General features: G+C 36.9%; 1 protein-coding gene across 1 annotated transcript in view; it reads right to left on the minus strand.

The window, feature by feature from the left end:
• Sema3a (semaphorin 3A) overlaps nucleotides 1–20,249 on the minus strand; it is a 479,305-nt gene that overhangs the window by 252,394 nt on the left and 206,662 nt on the right. The gene's annotated exons all lie outside the window — the stretch shown is intronic.

Below are 20,249 nucleotides of genomic sequence, written 5' to 3' on the forward strand. Positions count from 1 at the left end.
TTAAATAACCATTGCCCATAATTCATTTTCTCCTGTGTCATCTACAGTATCCTGTTAGTATTTCTATTCTTCAACAAAACAGAAGGCTTTCCATTAATTTCAATCATTTGACCTAGGAAAACAGTGTGTAATTTGGAATGTAGATAATTATAAATGTTCTCTAGTCTCTTAGTCATATAACATTTAAAAAAATTCTGTATATTCTTTAAAACAGAAATCTCACTTCATCTATTTATATGAAGACAAGTGTCGGAGTTCACAAGTATATATGTTTTTATTTGTTGTGTAATTAATTTATGTAAATTATTTCACCAAAATGTACTGGAACATAGGCACAGATTACACATATACATTGACCTGGAATTATTACTCTATTACTGGGTAAAATGAAATAAAATTTACATATTAAACACAATTGAATCTCTATGTGAGCACATATCAGATAGTGCATGTATTAATCATACATCAGATCTTATTTGTAAATAATTGTATATATTTAGATTCTGGAAAATTTTTATTAAGTGATAATTAATTACTGATTCTATTACTATATTGTGCATTATTTTCATATTATTTTTTCATTTGTATATCTCCACTTGTATTAACATTAATAAGCAATCATATATACCCCTATATAAAAAACTACAGGCTGCTAAGTAATGCTGTAGGAATATATACATATACGCATGTCATAAAAATTAATTTAAAATGATGCCATGAATTTGGAAGAGAATTATAGGTGAGGGTTTAGTGGGAGGGGAGGGAAGGGAAAATAACCTGATTATACTATAATCTTAAAAATAAAAGGGAAAGTAAACAGACAAGAAAAAGGAAATAATGTGACTGAATTACATGAATTTTTAGCAAGTTAGCAGTTTAGATATAATTGCTGTAATTCTTCTTCTATATTTTGTTTCTAAACAAACTGAAATCTCATTTCTTGGCTCCAAGTTTCATCTTAGGAAACTGAGGAATCTGATGTGGCTGGATATGCCTTATTGAAACGGGACCCTCTAAACTGTTTCTGATATCACTGAGTTTTCCTTCAGCTTCCTCCTCCGTGTCCCCTAAGCAGAGGCTGTGCTGAGATTTTCCGTGCCGAGTGCATCCCTCACCACTCTAAGGGATCGTCTCTGATCTACTTCCCTCCCACCTTCCGGACGCTATCCTTCTTGAATGATTTTCAAGTGTTCCCTAAACATAAAAGCACTTGCCTAACTGCCTGCTGTTTACCGTATAAATAAGTAATTTCAAACCCTGTTGGTATAAATCAGAATTTGTTAGTTTCTCTTCCAAACATTCTTTAGTCCATGTTTTTAAAGAATACTGCCATCCTCTCCTCTGCTTAGATTTAAAATGTCAGACTTCTTGAACTTCCTCCCTCCCCTAAGCCTCATTATTGGTCACCATATCTGTATTAATGATGTGTCTATCCTGTATTTGTCAGTGGGCAAACGAAGTGGAGTTTTGAATGAGGTGCTACTTCCTCTATGCTCCCAGTTGTACTGACCTAAGGTGGCCATCAATCACTTCTATCCTAGCGTTCTGGAATAGCATCCTACCAGAACTTTCAAAATCTCTTTTTCTAAGTTCTCCCATTTCAGCATTGTTTCTAGGATTCAGGTGATTGTGAACTCTTTTTGCAAGAGAAATTAAAAAGAAAATTTACTTCAATCTCCTCTTGAAAATTCTTTTACTATATATAATTTATTTTCATCTCCTCAATGAAATAATAGGCCATTCTGACTGACCTCATTCCCTAATACAAGGAGTTTGTCCATCTGTGACTTTGCTTTGACCTCGAAAGAGTTTGCAATTAACTTGGAGTATATACAGCCAGTCACCAAGACTGACTCATTCTCTTGATTCTTCCTTCAGCCCACCAAAACGAATTCAAATCCACTCTCTTCCTCTACTGAGAAAGAACCTCCTTACATTTCTTCTTTGTTAATGGAGATCCATTTCAGATATTTTCCTGAGACCTGGACAAAACAATTTATGGGACAAAGGGTTGCTGGCACATGGGAAGAGGCCATTTATAGAAGAAAGGGTTTATTTTGGTTGACAGTTTGAGGAGCCCATCCTATCTTAGTCAGCAAGGCAGAACAGCAGGCAGAGAAGACATGGTTACAAAAGGAGGCATTGGCAAGTCACAAACAAAAGTCGCATCAAGGTAAAAGCCTCAAGTGTGGCCCCCCTACAATGACAACATAACCTTCCCAAACAGCATCACCAGCTGGGGATCAAACATTCAAACACAAAAATCTATGGGGGATATTTACATTCAAACTATAACATTCAGCCTCTGGCCCAGAAAACTCATTCAAAATGCATTCAGTCTAATTTCACACGTTCCCATAGTCTTTACTATTCTTGACAGTATTCAAAAGCTCAAAATTCAAAGTCTGTTCTGAAATTCAAAGCAATCTCTTAACTGTGATCCCCTGTATGCCATCGTTAACCCCCACTATGCAATTGAGGAATAAAGACATAGCAAAGAAAATCTGACCAAAGCAAGGCTGAAACCCAATGGGAAAACTCAAATCCAGACCTCCATATTAAGCACTTGGGAGTTCTTATGGAATCATCTGGACTCAGAAGGGATTAGGTAATCTCTCTTCTGGCAATACAGTGTATGGTCCACACAGTATTCTCTTGAACTTGCTCTATTTTGTGTCTGCAGCTTTCTTTGATGGGTGCCCACATTTCTGGCATCTCCAACACATTTCATTCCCCACTACTATTTATGCTTCCCTTTCCTGGTGGCATAGAGTGGCTTCTAAGGTATTCCAAATTTAGGGACTTCAATCCAGACACACATAGCCTGGCCTCAAATCTCTCTGGATCTTTGTTGCAGGGTCCTGATGATGTTGAAGAGTTCATTATGTATTCAGTCTTGTAATTTTATGCTGCAAAAACCAGTGATATTTGGATAATGTTGCCAAGTTCTGATGTCATATGCAGATAGCCTCTGACCCTGGGGGGTGACAGATGCTGAAGCCTCTGAAAGCTGACTATGAGAAAATATTTAGTTGTTTTCTAGGCACACAGAACCCCTTAGATATTTGGGCTCTTTCTTATGAAATTATTTGCATTTTAAAAAGATGGAGCTTTGGACGGGTGCAGTTATATCATCTGGGTGTCTTTCCTTAGGGTAGAGAACACTAGATTCCTTTTATTAATTATATCATCTTTTTAGAAGATGTGGTCTCAATTTGAAACTAGATTTTTATTCTTCTGTCATGGTTGTTGATACTTCCCCATGAACCTGGTTCAGAGTAGTCAGTAACAAATATGTCTTTCAAGATTTCTGCCTTAGAATTTCCTCTACCAAATTAATTAACCCAGCCTTAATTTAAATTCAGCCTTATGCAAGTTCTAAGGACATAAGCAGAATAAAGCATTTTTTTGCCAGAGTATAGGAAAAACAGTTTCCTTTGAAGTGAAAACATTCTATCACACAGGGAAGTTTCTTAAGATAGTAAGTAAGCAACTCAAAATAGCTTCAGGAAGTCCCTGAAACTGACCAGATTCACTATTTCCTCAATCGAGGAGTAAACAACTAAAAACTGCTGAGAGTTACTCTCAGACATGCGAAGATACAAAGAAGATATTGAGACCAGACCACCTGCCTGAAAGAAGCAAAAACAAGCCATGCTGTCTGGAAGAAGGTTAGAAGGAAAGGACACACATCAGCCTATTGAGCTGCTTGCAAGTTCTGCAGTGACCTCCAGGCCCCTTTCCTTTGTGAGATGTCACACATACTGGGGTGGGCTTTGGTGATGTAACTGTCCTTGAGTCATTTCTGCTCATGTAAGTAATCTCTCATCTACTTTCTATAAGTAAATCTAAGACAACTGCTTGGTTCACCAAGCTGACTTTGGTGATATCTGTGCTTTGGCACACTCAGGTCTTCCTGTGTGTGCACTGCATCTCCCCAGAAAAAGTCTTGTTTCAGAGCAGTCATAAAAGTTAAAATAAGAGGATAAAATTATCTCTAAGTTGTAGGACAAATTTCTGCCTCTGTTTCCAAACTAGTTTGAATGAACTCTTTGAACGAACAAGTGTAAGGAGACCACAGCTTGTGCTGCTCCCTTATCACCTTATTCACAGGAAGCTGTAGTCTTAGAAGAAAATGAGCTACAGATGAAAGGGACTCAGTGCTAGGAAAGTAACTACAGTAACTTTTGTTCACATCTTCAGAATCTTTGAGGCATGATTTACTCTTAGGGTGATATCCACATGAACTGATTGCCTGAGTTTCTGCATAGCTGCCAGGGGAAGTTCTAGATGGACAGTGCTCCAAATTGCACTGTAATGGAATGTAACCTTTTCCTTGTTGTCAACAATAAATGAATAAATAAATAAACATTCATAGATACATACATTATACATACATAATTGACACATACATACACACATATATGTGTATATATTTATATCTCTCTATCTCTATCTATCTATCTATCTATCTATCTTTGTTTATCACATCAAAAATGAAATGTGAGGGCTGGAGCATGGCTCAGCAGTTAAGAGCCACAGTATTCTTCCACAGTATCTGAGTTCAGTTCCTTCTGAACAGCCTGTAACTCCAATGGATCTAAAAGCCCCAGCTACCTTGGACACCTTCACTTACATGTATATACTTCTCCACCACCCACAAACATAAGAACATGATTAAAAGATAAAAATGAGTCCCCAAAAAGGAAACAATTTTTTGTTTGTTTTCTAGTAAATGACGAACAGTGAATATGCAAACTACAGTCAATTCTACTTTTCTGGTGTTCACATCTCCCCTCCAATTCCCTCTTGAGCTTCAAATTATTTCTGATTTGACCTTTAAAAATCTGTTAACATTTCATCTGATAAAAATGATTAAAATTACTTCAGATTCTTGACTGCAGCACAAATATATCCTAAGAGAACTTCACTGTCATGTATATGTGTGAGAGGACTCACCAAGTAGATACTGCAAGTCATAAGTCAATAGTAAGATCAGATTTAGTTTGGAGACTGTGGTATGGGATCCAAGGAAGGAGTTTACTGTAGATGGAATATTCACTTGTCTGTGTGTGGATGCAGCAGATAATACACTGGCATGTTTGGGAGACACTCTCCTATTTACTCTTTCTAGTGAGAAAAAGCTGCATTTTAACCTAGTTCTCTTTAAAAGTTAAAATAGTTTTTCAGACACATTTCAATAGGCAGCATGTCAATGATTATAAGGTTTTCTTATAAGCCTTCTAGCAAACGAAAACTCTCCAAACTCCTCTCCCTGTCTCTGTCTCTCTCTTCATATTTTGTGTTGGGAGTGTCTCCACATGGGGAAACTACAAATAAAGTTACCCAAGACATTTACCTGCCCAGTAATAGGGAGTGAGGTATCACAGAACAAAATCACAGGCTATTCTTCAAACTGACCAGTTGTTCCCTTGTGGATGATTGGGTCAGAGAAGGTCATATGTGTCTGGCACCTGGGGCCCAAGCTCGAAACTCCTTCAAGATGAGAAACGTAGGTGTGTTCAGACTTGAGGCCTCATGTGCACTAGTCTGTAAAGCTCAGTGTCCCTCTCCTCTGCTTGAGAGGAGGCAGCAGTTTTTCTCCCCATCTGATGCCAATCCTCTGACTCCCCAAAGGTCTGTGTTCCTCCCAGCCCCTGCAGCTGAGGACTGCACAGAATGTAAGGCATCTCTGAAGAGGCCATTCTTCAAACCCACCCGTCCTCCACACTGAACCTCTTTAAGATTACCTTCAGGCCAAAAGTATTTATTTGAGCTTCAAAGAGGACCAAGATAGAGAAGGAATTTAGTAAGGAAGGACTTTGTGTTGATTGTCATCCAATATCTAAGTACTCTTTTGTCAGTATATGTAGTTGCAGTGAACATACCCAGTTTTCACATTACTGATGACTAGACCCTTATTTGCAGACATATAAGATTTAAACTGTCGCTTGTAGGAATAAAAGATTATTATTTAAGAATACCACCTAATCTATCTAACTTTCTATCATCTATCTATGTATTTATCTATCTATCCACCTATCTGTCTATACTACTGTTCAAGAATATCAAATATATATATATATATATATATAACTGCACATAAAACTAAACCTTGCTGGGCAGTGGTGGTGCACACCTTTAATTCCAGCACTTGGGAAGCAGAGGCAGGCAGGTCTCTGTGAGTTTGAGGCCAGCCTGGTCTACAGAGCGAGATCCATCACACACACCAAAGCTACACAGAGAAACCCTGTCTCAAAAAAAGCAAGCAACCAACCAACCAAACAAACAAACTAAAATTTAATGACACAAAAAAGGAGACAATCCCATGTCTTATAATCTGCGATATATAAAATTACCAAGGGATATTAATCTGACTCAAACTCTTATTAAATATGTGGTCCCGGGTAAATCACATAATGTCTTTATCTTCATGTTCTTGTTTTAAAATTTGTCAAGAGCTCTTCTCCTTTACACAATGACCTTAGCATTCAAATGAAATAATGAGTGTAACAATTATCAATAAAAATTATCTAATGGGGCTGCAGAGATGTCATTCAGTTGGTAAAGTTCTGGCTGTTCAAGAATGATTAGGTGGTGAAGTGACTGAGGGAGACACATGCCACCAGCCTCTGGCCTGCACACGCACAAGCATGCATACTCTCACTACACATATACACACACACAAACACAAGCATGCATACTCTCACTACACATATACACACACACAAGCACAAGCATGCATACTCTCACTACACATATACACGCACACAAACACAAGCATGCATACTCTCACTACACATATACACACACACAAGCATGTAAACAGACATATGTAGATTAAAAATTCAGTTTATGCTTATACGTTGCTTTATATCATGTTTTGTTTTTTACTCCATGGCTGGTTCTGTTCCTAATTTTCTATATTTAAGTTAAATGTATTTCCCATTTAATCATAAATTATGAATTGCAGAAGGCCTCTAGCATCTTGTTAGAAAAGAGAATTCTTATGACCTGTTAGTCCTCTGATATATACAAAATATCCTGCTGTGGTTATACTTTTTAAATGTGCTACAATTATATAGAATTTTCCACAAAAGAATTTCTTAAGTATCTCTAACTTAGAAAATTTTACATTTTGTTTCTATTAATATTTTGTTGAGGAAATCCTCTGTGTTAAAAGCCAAAAAAAAAAAAAAAAAGAAAAAAGAAAGAAAGGAAAAAAAGAAATAGCATTATTTAACTGTTTAATTGCTTCCATTTTGTTTGAGGAACTTAACCTCAATTTAACCTTTGTGGCTACTGTGCAAGTCACAATCACATGGCTTTGACAACCTGAGTCCCAGAATAATAAACTCTTAGGGCCATAACGCTGTCCACCTCTAAAGGAGGGAACGGAGCAGTCCCAAGCTTGTTTGTGTTCCTTGATTGATAATGAGCAGTTTCTCTGTCTACATCTGTGTGGGACTATGTGAGGTCTGCTTTAGCCTGCTGGGAGTCGAGAGGAGGGAGAGGCATTCACAGTGGGTTTAAAAATTTTTTCTAAAGATGACATTTGGGAGGCAAATATTTTGGCCATGGGCCAATATGATTTTTTTAATGCTAAAACAAGCCTGGCACTTTACATTATCATTTTAATCTGTTTTTACAATTCAATATAAGCTGACAGCTCACTCTTTTAAAGTCCACATTCAACATCACATCTACCAATAAGTTATTGCCAAAAATACACAAAGAATGCAGATTTCCTGAGCTATTTTTTAAAATTATTTTAATTTCACCGTTTACCATAAAAATCTGCTAGCAATAACCTCTTATTTGTTAAATGTGGAATAGCTGAATCCCTACCTTCATTTTCAATTTAATTTGGATAATTTCTTAGGAAGACAGTTACTGTGTAATAAATGGAGATGAGCTGGTAGTGATGATATTCATAAAGCTTATCTTTTCCTTTTTCTTAAGAATGTCACAGCATAAATAAGTACAAAGATAGACTGTGCCTTGTAGCCATCCATGCAACAAGAGACATGTGGGTTGGATTTCAACATGTCAATACCTTCAATAACACTACTGATATCTTTATGCCACTGGCTGTCTTAATTTCTATCAGTGCCATGATTCTCTGGGCTTTCAGGAACATTTGGTGATAATAAAAATTATCATCTGCTGATCCAAGGTGCTGCACATTGGAAGTGATGGGGAGCAGCTGGGTCGGACCTTCTGACGAAGAAGCAGCAGGTTAGCAGCCAGGAGGGGCTGCTTTGCTCAACTGAAGCCAAAAGTCTGTTTCCAAGTGGAGATGAGGACGTGAAGCCAGTACACATGGCCTAAGAAAGGACTCCAGCATCAGCTGTGGTCTCATTTATCCTAAGTGAAGACATTTATGCTTTAGTGAAGACAGGGAAATGGTCACTGAGCCAGAGCCTGACTTACGACAGCCTTATTTCCTTCCAGTGTGAAAGGCTATCCCTGGAATGGGAACCTTACTGTGACCACTTGTCCTTACAACAAGCTTGACCCACCCAGCATGCCGTACCAATATTCCTTGAACAGTATCAACTTTGTGCTTAAGCCTCAGAGAAACTTGTGTAAGATTTCCTGCATTGCATAATCTATGGGATTGTCTCAAGTATTAGGTGTTCTCTTCTGACTACCCTGAGAATAGTAAAATAATCGAGAATTCTGTCGAGTTCCTGTGACCCTCTTAATATAAGGAGGCTGAAAACAATAAAAAATGTTACTCAGTATCCAAAACGATCACAACAAAATTAAACAACTTCAAAGAAGACATCAACACTAACTTACAGATTGGGGTGCTTACTGGACCCTACCCTTTCCTGTTAAACTGTGGGCTACTTATAGATTTTAGGGGAAAGGTGGTTATTGTCTTCATTGTGTTCCCATTGAGTAGCCCCACAGACTCCAACAGGTAGTTCCAAACTCTAGATCACAGAGATAATCCTGGGGAAACTCAGTTGTCTCAAACCAGTCAGACTGTTAAAATCATTTGTCAGCTGCCAGAGTGTTCCTATCATTACTTGGTGGTTATCAGTTCCTCCAAAGCGTCAGGAAGCAAAGGATTTATGAGAGGGAAGGACTGGAAAGGCTGTAAAAATGACAAAGACATTTTCAGACAAGTATTGAAGAAAACTCCTCAGAGAATGGAGGAACCAATCCCAGAATCCCTGGACAGCCTGTGGTTTGGTGTTGCTAGACACCTTGAGGGCACACAGTTCCCACCTTCCATTGATCTGTGATTTTCTCCAGTAGTTCTGTGGGAGCACAGAAATGATAGACTGCTTTCCCCCATCCAAGGTTGGGGTTTGGCAGAGAGATAGAAAATAAGCCCAGGTATGTGGGAGAAATAAGGTACTAACATAAGAGTGATGTATAAGCTAGACAAGACAAGGCACAGGGTAAAGAAATGAAAAATGATCACAGTCGAGAAAAGAGAGCTTCTGAGTTAGGAAAAGCAAGGCAACTTCTCTGCTCAAATATGAATGTGGGATCTGGGGGAGGAAGGGAATGCTACATTTAGTCATCTTCATCTTCATTCCAAGTGCCTCTTAGTGATGACAAGGCCCAGATGTGACTATGGGATTTGAGGTTGAGTCAAGTGGAGATGAGACCAGAGAACTGAAGAGGCAAGTTACCATCTGTGGAAGAACAAAGACAATGAATTTCCTTAAGATAGCAGTAGCATTTTGATGAAGGAAAAAAAGAGAAAGAAAACAGACATGGGTGCTAAAGTTGTCAGGAAATTATTTGAATGTGTATAAGGAAGAGTCGCAAGGGGAAAGCTAAGTGAGGCATTCTAGACAGGCAGATTTTATAATCAAGAGCGGAAGTACAGCAGCATGGAGTCTCTTGGAAATCTGAACTCATGGACAGCATTCTATACTGCTCCAATTCCAATGTAAATTTTTATAACACACTGTTCATGAAAGTCCTTAATTCTAGGTAGCTTGCTCTTCATCACTATAAATAGTTCTGTTATGGAAGATTGATTACAAACCTCAAGCTGTTTATGTGTAATTGGCAAATTCTCACAAAAGGGTCATGTCATGTATTTGTGACATGGCCAAGGGACAAAAGAGGGCTGGTAACCCCAAGGCTGGCTTTGTTTTCTTTTTGTCATTGGCTACTCATCAAAACATGTGATTGCTAATCAGAGCTTCAATGACTGGGTTAATTTTAACTATTTTTCATGTTTCAATGAAGAGTTTAAGCATGTCCCTTGGCCTGTACATATATAACAAGAGTTATTTATAGAGGTTTATACAAGGATTATTTGTAATTACCATCCTCAAATTTTAATGCAGAAATGATTGGAAGGTTCTCTATTTTGAAAGCAAATGTATATTGGCAAGTTCAAGTTTCTGAAGGAAGTCCAAGTCAAGGAAAAGCCAGTCAGAATTAGTATGGAGGACCAGGGCCTCACTGCAAAGTAGATATCTTTCATGAATTATGCAGAAAAACACTGGGAAACAAGGACCTAGAGATGTCTATGAGCTTTGACCTATGGATCGTCCTTGATTCAACCATGATTTAATACTAGCCCAACAAATACCAGCTAATAGTTAATTTTCACGTGTTTCTCCCAATGCAGGCCTCATATTGATAGCTACATAGCTATGTTTAAAAAGCTTCTATAAATTTGCCATTCCACCATAATTTTGTAAAGGTCTAATCCAAAGCATGTATACTTGAACTACAGAAAATGGATTCCTGGCTAGAGACCCAGGATTTCTGTCCAGACTGTCTGTCTCAAAAGGACAACTTTCTACAGCAAAACTCAGAGTACCCCGAGCTTGGCCTTCTTATGAAGATTGTAGGATTCTTTCTAAGAATGAAAATAACATCTCTGCTATCCCATAGGAGAAATCTGAAACTCAGAGAAGCATTCACATTTATCGTCTAGAGTAAATTCTCTGCAGTTGACATTTGCCTTTCCTTTTGGTTTCTTCTGGAAAGCAATGGAGACTGGTTTTCTCTGCAACCTTGTTTATATCCATTATTTGCAAAATTCTTATGATTTTATCTTCACTCTTACATTCATCAATAATTTCATTATTAGGCCTGCTGCTGATAATGAGAAAAAGACAGATGGTACATAGCTTATCAGCCATACCAAAGTAATTTCCAAAACTGGAAGAGGAAATGCTTAGCAGCACCACATTGATGCTTCCTGATCCTTTAAACAAACGCCAACTGGTAAAATCAGCAAGACTTTGAAACTTTTAATGTCCTCTTTATTCTCATGGCAGAAGAAACAATCTTGCTTGTATCACTTTTTAATTCAGATTTATTGAGTATCCCACGATTTATAGTCCTTTCTCAGAACATATGCATAAAATGTAATATGCAATTAGCATTTAGAATTGTTTGAAGATGATGTGGTTGATGGGGGTGTCAGAGATGTGGTGAAGCAAATACTACTCAAAGCTCTGATTGCTCGACCATGCATATTTACAGCTCCCACATTTTCTAAAATATACACAAAACGTAAAGAAAACATGACCATGATTTTCCTCCTAATAAAATGATGCTGTGGTAGGTAGAAGAATGTGGCATGACCATACTTAGCCCTGTGTAAATCGTGTGTGCATTTGTAAAGCAGAGCAAGACCCAACAGAGTACTGTGTCTTATAGCACTTAAGGTTGCTATCCAAAGATAATGTTTTATCTTTGACTTACATTTCAACCTTGAAATGAGTGTTCTCTTAAAACATGGTTACAATTCATTGTAAATGATTATTGCTTTGAGATTCAAGTTGGTATTTTTAAAGTCATAATTTTCAATCATGATTTTATCTAAAAATATTGCTTTTGAAAAGGCAGCTAAGAAAAAACAAAAGCCCAGTGAATTTAAGCATCTGTTTGAGAGTATTCTCATTAGCTGCAGTAATAAAAATGATATGATGTAGTATGTTTGCTGAACAAAGGGAGGCCACAACACATGTCAATGGAGAAGTGAAGGGGTTACTGGTTATCATAGTGCATGAGAGTATGGAAAAATGCATGCTGGCTCTCAAGTTCAAAGGGCTTGAGGGAGCTTTAGTAACTTTATCCCCTTTAGTCGCAAACTGTGAGACGGCATATGGTTAACATCCTTTTTTGGTGTTATTTTTAAACTTGTTTATGAGACATAAATGAAAAGTATTCTAAATCCCATAATGACTTTTTTTCCCTGGGTGGAAACTCAGTGGTGTTGGGCCAAGCAGCATCTCATGCAGTTAGAATATTGGAGACTTTTCTCGGTTCTGTTGAAACAGGAATGGATACTGGGCAAACCAACGTCTAAAAGTAATATATTATGTTGCTCCTTTTTCTTCTCTCCTTTCCCCTGGTTCAGGTATTCCAGAGTTAGACAGCTAAAGCAGTTTAAAAGGGGATTTAGAAAACTGTCAAAAATCATTTAGAGAAAACAAGTGTCTCCACAATTTTCCACAAATCAAAAGGTAACAAGGGAATTCATTTTCTGACTCACTTAATTTCTGAGTATACAGCAGGCTTGGTCCTCTTAACTCATATAAGATATATATGTATCTCGAGCAGGAGGGGGGACAAAGGAAGTAATAAATGTCAAACACTCATCAAAAACAGTCTGGGTACTTTTATTTTTATTCATTATTCTAGTCTCTATTGGAACTCTTTGAACTTACAAGTAGTCCACCTATAGTTCAAATCTACTAGAAAGCTGCTTCACTGTGTTTCCTCTTTTAAGACTTTCATTTGTCCATAGGAGAGAGGGAAGTGGAGAATGTCCATACAGTGTACAGAAACATACACTGTATGCAGTGTCACATAGAGGCCTCTCATTTCTTTAATTTTCCTTGGTATATGTTCAGAATTTCATACGATGTAAATAGGTAAGCTTTAAGATACTAGGATTCATAGCAATGTGAATACTATCCATGATGCTCAAGCCATTTGCTTTAGGATAAGAATATGAGCTCCTCTTCAGTAACCCTCACAGGGGCTAGTCAGGGTCTCTCTCCCAGGAGAAATTCAACAGTACCTAGTTATGTTCTCTCATCTATTTATATCTGTTTTGTATACCAATTCTCATTTAATGAATCTCGAAAGCAGAAGAAATTCATAACAAAATCATATAAAGGTATTCATCCCTATCCCCTTGGACATACTTGTGGCAAAGCTGATATAGGTTTCTTTATAAAACCAGAAGAAAATTATTTAAATGAGATCAATATTGTTTGTGAGTCACAAAACTGAATTAAATGCATTAAAGGAAAATATATGCAAAAGTATGCTTAAAATTGTTCTTTTACATTTATTAAATGGGATGGCATTTTCATGTCTTGCTTTTCATGTCTTTTCTGCAGTTACTGTAATGCAATGGTGAATCATCTTGAGATTTGTTTGGCATGGGACACAACAGTCTCCTAAAGCTTTGACATGGAAATAATCATCTGTATGTTCAAAGACTTGATTGCTACCTTTCTTCTGACAACACTTTCATGCACAGGGTCTGCACATGGCTTGTTCACCTCCTTTATCACATGGATCCACATTCAACAGATCATTTATTTAGGTTGAACCTCTGTGGGGTCAGTGGTTACATGAAAACTTTGACCTTAAACTAATCTTCTGATTTGAGGCTCCTCTTTCCAAAGGTCAGCTGCTGTACTTGCTTAATGTCCCTGTTATTAAATCCATCTCACTTCCTGTGTACAATGAATATGAGGTGGATGTTTTGTAACATAACTTTTTACAGAGCTCTCAAGGAATTCTCTTCCACCATGTGAAAGTTCAAAGGTAAGAAGAACTGTGACAGAGTAAGCCAAAGAAAGATTCATAAGCTGTACTTTGAGAAGATGTTTCTACCCTTTCTAAAATTCTCTAAACACTGTGGGGAGGAAATCATGACTACCACTTTGGCTTCTGCAGGAATTTAGACATCTATAGCCTGTAAAGAAAAAAATCTCTCATGTTTAATATTTTTGGGCATCTGATATTTGAATATCAATATTTTAAATATTTACATACTTCTGGTGACAATGAGTACTTGCTAGTGTGCTTTTTACAGGCTCTGAAAACAGCCTGTCAATATTTACTCATTAGCCAGTGCTCTTTTACTGCTCTAGAGACAGTGAGTCACAGCAGAACCATAATTAGAATGCAGGATATCCCACTTCCAGTCATAAACTCCAGCCACAGGATCTCACCCTTCCTCCTTAGGTCCTAAAGTAAGAAAGCGGGATCATTCCAAAGTCAAAACTTTAGGGGTTTTCCAAACCAGAAGTTCTTTCTTTCTTTCTTTCCTTCTTTCTTTCTTTCTTTCTTTCTTTCTTTCTTTCTTTCTTTCTTTCTTTCTTTCTTTCTTTCTTTCTTTCTTTCTTTCTTTCTTTCTTTTTCTGACCTGTGGCTCTGATATCTGTTATATTCCCCTGTTTTCATAAAAGTGGTTTCTATCACCAAGAATCCAAGGTCTTTCCCAATAAATAAGGTATCTTTTATATTTGATAATAATGTGTTTGAACCACCTCCACACTGAGATACCTTTTTGTTACTATTTTATATGACATCTTCAAAGACTGATGTATTTTCATCTACAAAATCTACAGTGTATTTTTAAAATGAGGATATTAATGACAGTTATCAATGTTTTCCTTGGGTTATACTTAGAAGCTTAGTTATACAAGTTATGTTAAAAAGAAAGAATTCTGTCATTTTAGCACTCATGTTTTAAGAATAATTACTTTTCATGTACTTATCTAGAGATTACAACCCATCTAAAATAAATTACCACCAAGGAAGAAAGGATATTTTCTTGCTCTTTCATGTTTTCATTCCATCTACCCTGAAAAGAACAGAAACTGGTTCCTAGACCATTGCAAGACAGGCTCCTCCTGTGATAGGAATGCAAGATATGGGTGTGGGGACTTGGTGAACTGGGAAGCTTAAGGGAGAAGTTTAAGGGGGAAAGTATGATCTGACTAGACCCCTATAAAGAAAAAAGTAAATATGAATTTTTTTTCATATTGAAGTAGAACATGGCAACCCAAGAGCAGAGTTGAGCATCGGGGACTCATTCACTCTCCAAAGGACAGAAGGGGTGTGCCCAGGGGGAGGGAGGGTGGGTCCAGGGGGAGGGAAGGTGGGCCCAGGGGGAGGGAGGGTGGCCGCGGGAAGAAGGGGGAACAAACTAGGAGAAATAGAGGAAGGGGAAACATAATCAAGATATATTGTATAAGAAAAGAATCTATTTTTAATAAAGGACAAAAAATTGTTTTTCACAGTACATCCCAGGTAATTATTTTAGAAAGGAAAACAAATCTTTGTGGTGCAGGAAATAGTTTGTGGTGCTATGAATATACTATTTCCTAGGGGGAGCTGGAGCTGGCATAAATAAGGTATGGAGGATGGAAACGACAGAGCTGCCAAGTGAAAATGGCACAAGTGAGGGTAGGGCCCTGACGCTTTGGAGGCAAAGAGTGTAGCCTGGAGCCCCGCTCATGTAGATGCGCCCAGCGTTGCTTCTTCGTGCCCGACCGATTTCATGATTTCATTACAGGCTGAAACCTTTTTAGGCTTTCTCTTAGGCAGCCTTATTTACAAGTAGAACAGTGCTTATGTGCTTAGCATAAAAGGTGGGAAAGAAATATTAGCTGAGAAAACATGTAAATGAATAAAGGAATGAAATAATAAAAGTATATAATGATAAAAGAAATGTTTAATCTTGGAATGTTTTCAATACATTCATAGGGGAATAAATAAAATATAACTCTTTCCCAGTGTCATAATAAGATCAACAATCTATACAGGGAACTAAATTAGGACATTTATTAAGCTGAGTATTTGTATTTTCTTTTTATACATAAGGTTCTAATATGTCTGCAGACCCATTGTAATATGAACACATATAAGAGTATTGTTTCAGGAGGATGTGTACATCTGTTGAAGATGATCTTGACAAGTTTAATGCTAATTTAATCACAATACTGTATTGGATCTATGGAGAAATTATAGAAGTATAACTTGTATACTTTGGCCATCACACTTTTCAATATTTCAGAATACAATCACACCAATGCATGTATTTAATTAGACATGTTGGTATACAATGTTTAAAAAACATTATTTCTTTTATGTTAAATTCCTTCCCATGAGAGAGAGACTTAAGGAAATCAATTCCACAATTATATCTTGGTTAATTACCTGTAAGTATGACACAGAAATTATTTTATAAATACAACCAATTGAATCATCTAAGTGTAAACTAATTTCCATTCCCTGATAGTGAAGTACAGTATTTCAGTGTTTAGTAGTTGCAGAAACCTTTTTCCTGTTTTTATGTCATCAGCCTTACAGACTACTTAGCAAGAACTTGTGAAGAAGCTTGTGACAGGCTTTACTTGGTGTGATGGGATCAAATCAACAGAAAGGAGACATTTTCTGGATGATCTCTTAAGACTACAAAATAATATGGTTTGTTTCTGAAGGAGACAGAAGTAGTTAGCATTAAGAAGTTAGTACTTTGGAACTTATAGCATGTAATTTAAAATATTCTCATATGTACATTATCCATGAAATAAAAATGGAGTGTGTATAGCATATCAAATTAAGGTTTTCATTTATGTAGGGTGTCTTTTACCTATATACACCCCTACAGTGGGCATTTCCCCACTGCTGCATTTATTCTGAGCCATCCTGATTCTACAGTGCACAGTATGGGATGTATATATGATGGAATCTGTGATCATGTTTAATCCTATGGACCAAGGTCGGGCTTAGAAGGCTGGAATACTTATGGTCTGGAGTCTGAATACCCACTTCTAGAAAATCTTAAAGATAGTGAAGACCACAAGGTCAAGCATCCTTGCCTCAGTGCTAGAGACTTCCATTCTTCCAGAGCCTGTGACTGTAGTGTTGCAGAAGTCATGGTTTTCCTCTCAGGTTGTGTTTGCATTGCTTTTAGCTTGTCCCAGTTATGTTCCGTGTTCTGTGTCCTTCTGTCTCACCGAAGTGATAAAAATGTCTTACACATAGTAGTGCTCTAATATAAATTTGTTTATAGATGCATAAATTAATATAATTTTATATAAAACATTTATAATAAGTTTGGCACATAGTAAATGGTACGCAACTGCAAATTATTCTCCCTCTTTCATAAATACTCCCCTCAGGCACACAAACACACACACACACACACACACACACACACACACACACACTCATGGACGCACACACACGTACACACAGCTTAAAATGTTATGCCTGGAAGTGCTACTGATTCATTATATCCTGCATTGATTTTCAGAATATTTCACAGTATGAGTTCTGTGCAGCATTCCTCTGGTGATTACTAGAAAGGGAATACATGTTAGGACAGTATTATGACCAAATTGCAATTTATTCACATGTCTTGGTCCTCAAAGATGGTAAAGCAACACAAGCTATACTGAACTAGAACTTGAAAATGGTTTCTTTATGGTATAAAAACTAAGGTTTGATTATGGAAACTAGAACTTATTCTATCATGTCCAAAACTGCTCCTTAAAAATTATAACACAAACATATTTCTTGTAAAATGTAAATTGTAAATAAGTTCTGCCTCAGCCATTATTATGACTTCCATCATAGAGATGGGTGATCAGTCTTTTCCTGCTGTTTATGATATTTCATTACCTTTATTTCTTGTGGTATTGGTCTCACCTTTAATCCTTTTAATCAGATAAGGAGTATTTTAAATGTTCGTAAGTCAGCCTTCTTGCTAATACAAGCTTGCGAATTCTGCTTAGCTATTCATTTAGATGGAATAATCAAGACAATTCAGCATCAGAATGTGCTACAAAAGAATGTAAATATTTGAAGAAAACAAACACTAACCTGAAGCAAACTACTTGGGGGGTCAATGACAATGAGTGTAAGATTTTCCCTGTTCCTTATAAATGTCCCTGAATATTAATGCATTGTGCTTCTGGCTGAAGATAAATGTAGAAACGCTCAGTTTCTACTAGGAAAAGAAAAACCACTAATTAAAAAAAACTGGATTCTATATTATCAGTAATTTCTGGGATATTAAATATATCAAGATAACATATTTTCATGAAATGTCTAGGATAACTGTGAAAGTATGCGGTTCAAATAAAATGAACTCCATAAACAGACTTAAGAACCTCATCATTACCAGCTGGATTTGCAGTACCCTGCATTTACTCGTCAAGAGTGAATTGATATTCATGCATGGAGAACTGGTCAAATTTTTAATTTGGTTGGAAGAGGAGAGGTGGAAAGATCTGGACTCTGTGGAGAGGAACTAAAGCTGGGCATGCACTGCTCTTCTGCTTCCCCCTGTTGTAATGTGGACACAGAGGCAGGAAGTTGCAATCTCCTGCCATCTTTTTCTGGGTCACAGGATCTCAAAGTTGGCCATTTTGTTTGTTCATTTTGTCGTTGTTTGTTTGTTTTTGTTTTGCTTAGATGTTTGTCCAGATTCACAGAAAAGATAAAGCTGTCTCCACTTCTCCACAAGTATTCAGTAACATTTTTCTTCTGTGGCCTATTTGGAGTTGCTATCAAATCATGAACCAAGCAATCTGCTCCCTAGGAATATGAGGCGCTGCTAAATGCACTACTTTCTGCCTGAAGAAGAACACTCTAAAAATCCAAAGTTCTACTTGAGTTTTATTTTGTGTTTTAAAAACTTTAATGGATCAGAGAAAGTAAACCATCTTTCCCTCTGCACCCCAGGAATGAGAACTAATACAAAACAAAGCTGAGTTATAACCGCATCCTCAAATCTATTTAATCCCAAAGCTCAATTGTACTTTCTTAAGTTAATACTCTTGCTTTAGCTGTGTCTTTATATTTCTGAGTAAATGAGACAAGTGTCTAAATTGATTCCTAGAATGTAGCACAATAACCCATGCAATTGCCTTATAGAACCCTTCAGATATCTCATGTCCCTCAACCCATACCTACTGGCACTGTGCTCTGTTTTTTGGATATTTTAAGAACTATGATGCTCTGTTAACAGATATTAAGAATGAAACAGACTATTCCTGTTCTGCTGTGTCAACATACCTCCCAGAATATTTTGAAAATATTCTTTCCCTATTGTGCTGGTCAAGCATCATGGGATCATCTAGTAAACCTTATTTCATCCACTACTTGCTACCCTAACATCTAACAACTGCCTCCTGTGAGCTGTCATGTAGAAATGAAAGCCACAGTATCTAAAACAAAAGGAATGTAATAGCAATAAATTTCAAAAACATATGGGGTTTCTAGAAAATTATTGGAATTGTTTTCCTTGAATGCAAGCCTATACTTTAAATATAATTTAGTAAGTAGAGTCCAGTTACTCTATTTTAATAACTTGGTATCTTAGAACAGTTTTTCTCTCTTTTCCGTTAAAAGTGTATCTTTAATGTTTTATTTAAAAGCATTGTAATGAGCATACAAAGCCAACAGTGCTCTTCAGTTGTATTTGTTCTTCTGGCTGTGTCTCCACACTCTACCTCAGTGCTGGAATGGTTGACCTTTTCAGGGACTCTGCACTACTTCCTTTCCAACCACGCTGATTAAGTGTTCATAATGTGGGTAATCCAGCTTTTCCATCTATTTATAAAGTACATTTGTTCTTGACATTAGAATAAAGATAGGTATTTTTATTTTGTTTGCAAATATATGCACATATATAATTATGTATCTATAATTTTTCTTAAAACATATGCAGATAATAGTTTTCCATCCTCCAACTCCTTAGAGACCCTCCCTACCTCCCCACCAGCCCAATTTCACTCCCTTTCTTTTTCTCTCTCTTTAGAAAACAAACAAACCTGAATTAAAAAAGAACAAAGAAAAAGCATAATAAAGACACACACAGATACACAAACACATACGCATGCACATACATACAGACACAAGTATACATACATGCACATCACAGATACACACACATAAAAACATACAGATAGATACATGTACACACATAGATACACAAATACACAACCACATACACATGCACACATATATAAATACAAGTATACATACATGCACATTCACAGATACACACATGTACATACACACAAGAACACACACATAAAAACATACAGATAGATATGTGTACACCCACAGATACATACACAAATACACAAACATATACATACACACATACAAGATGCACACACAAACACACAGATACACACCTGTACACACACAGAGATACACACACATAGATACATATACAAACACACACAAAAATAAGACCCATAAAACAC

Source organism: Peromyscus californicus, unplaced genomic scaffold (genome assembly GCF_007827085.1).
Source record: "Peromyscus californicus insignis strain IS unplaced genomic scaffold, ASM782708v3 Scaffold_6__1_contigs__length_162567912, whole genome shotgun sequence".
Taxonomy (NCBI): Eukaryota; Metazoa; Chordata; class Mammalia; order Rodentia; family Cricetidae; genus Peromyscus; species Peromyscus californicus.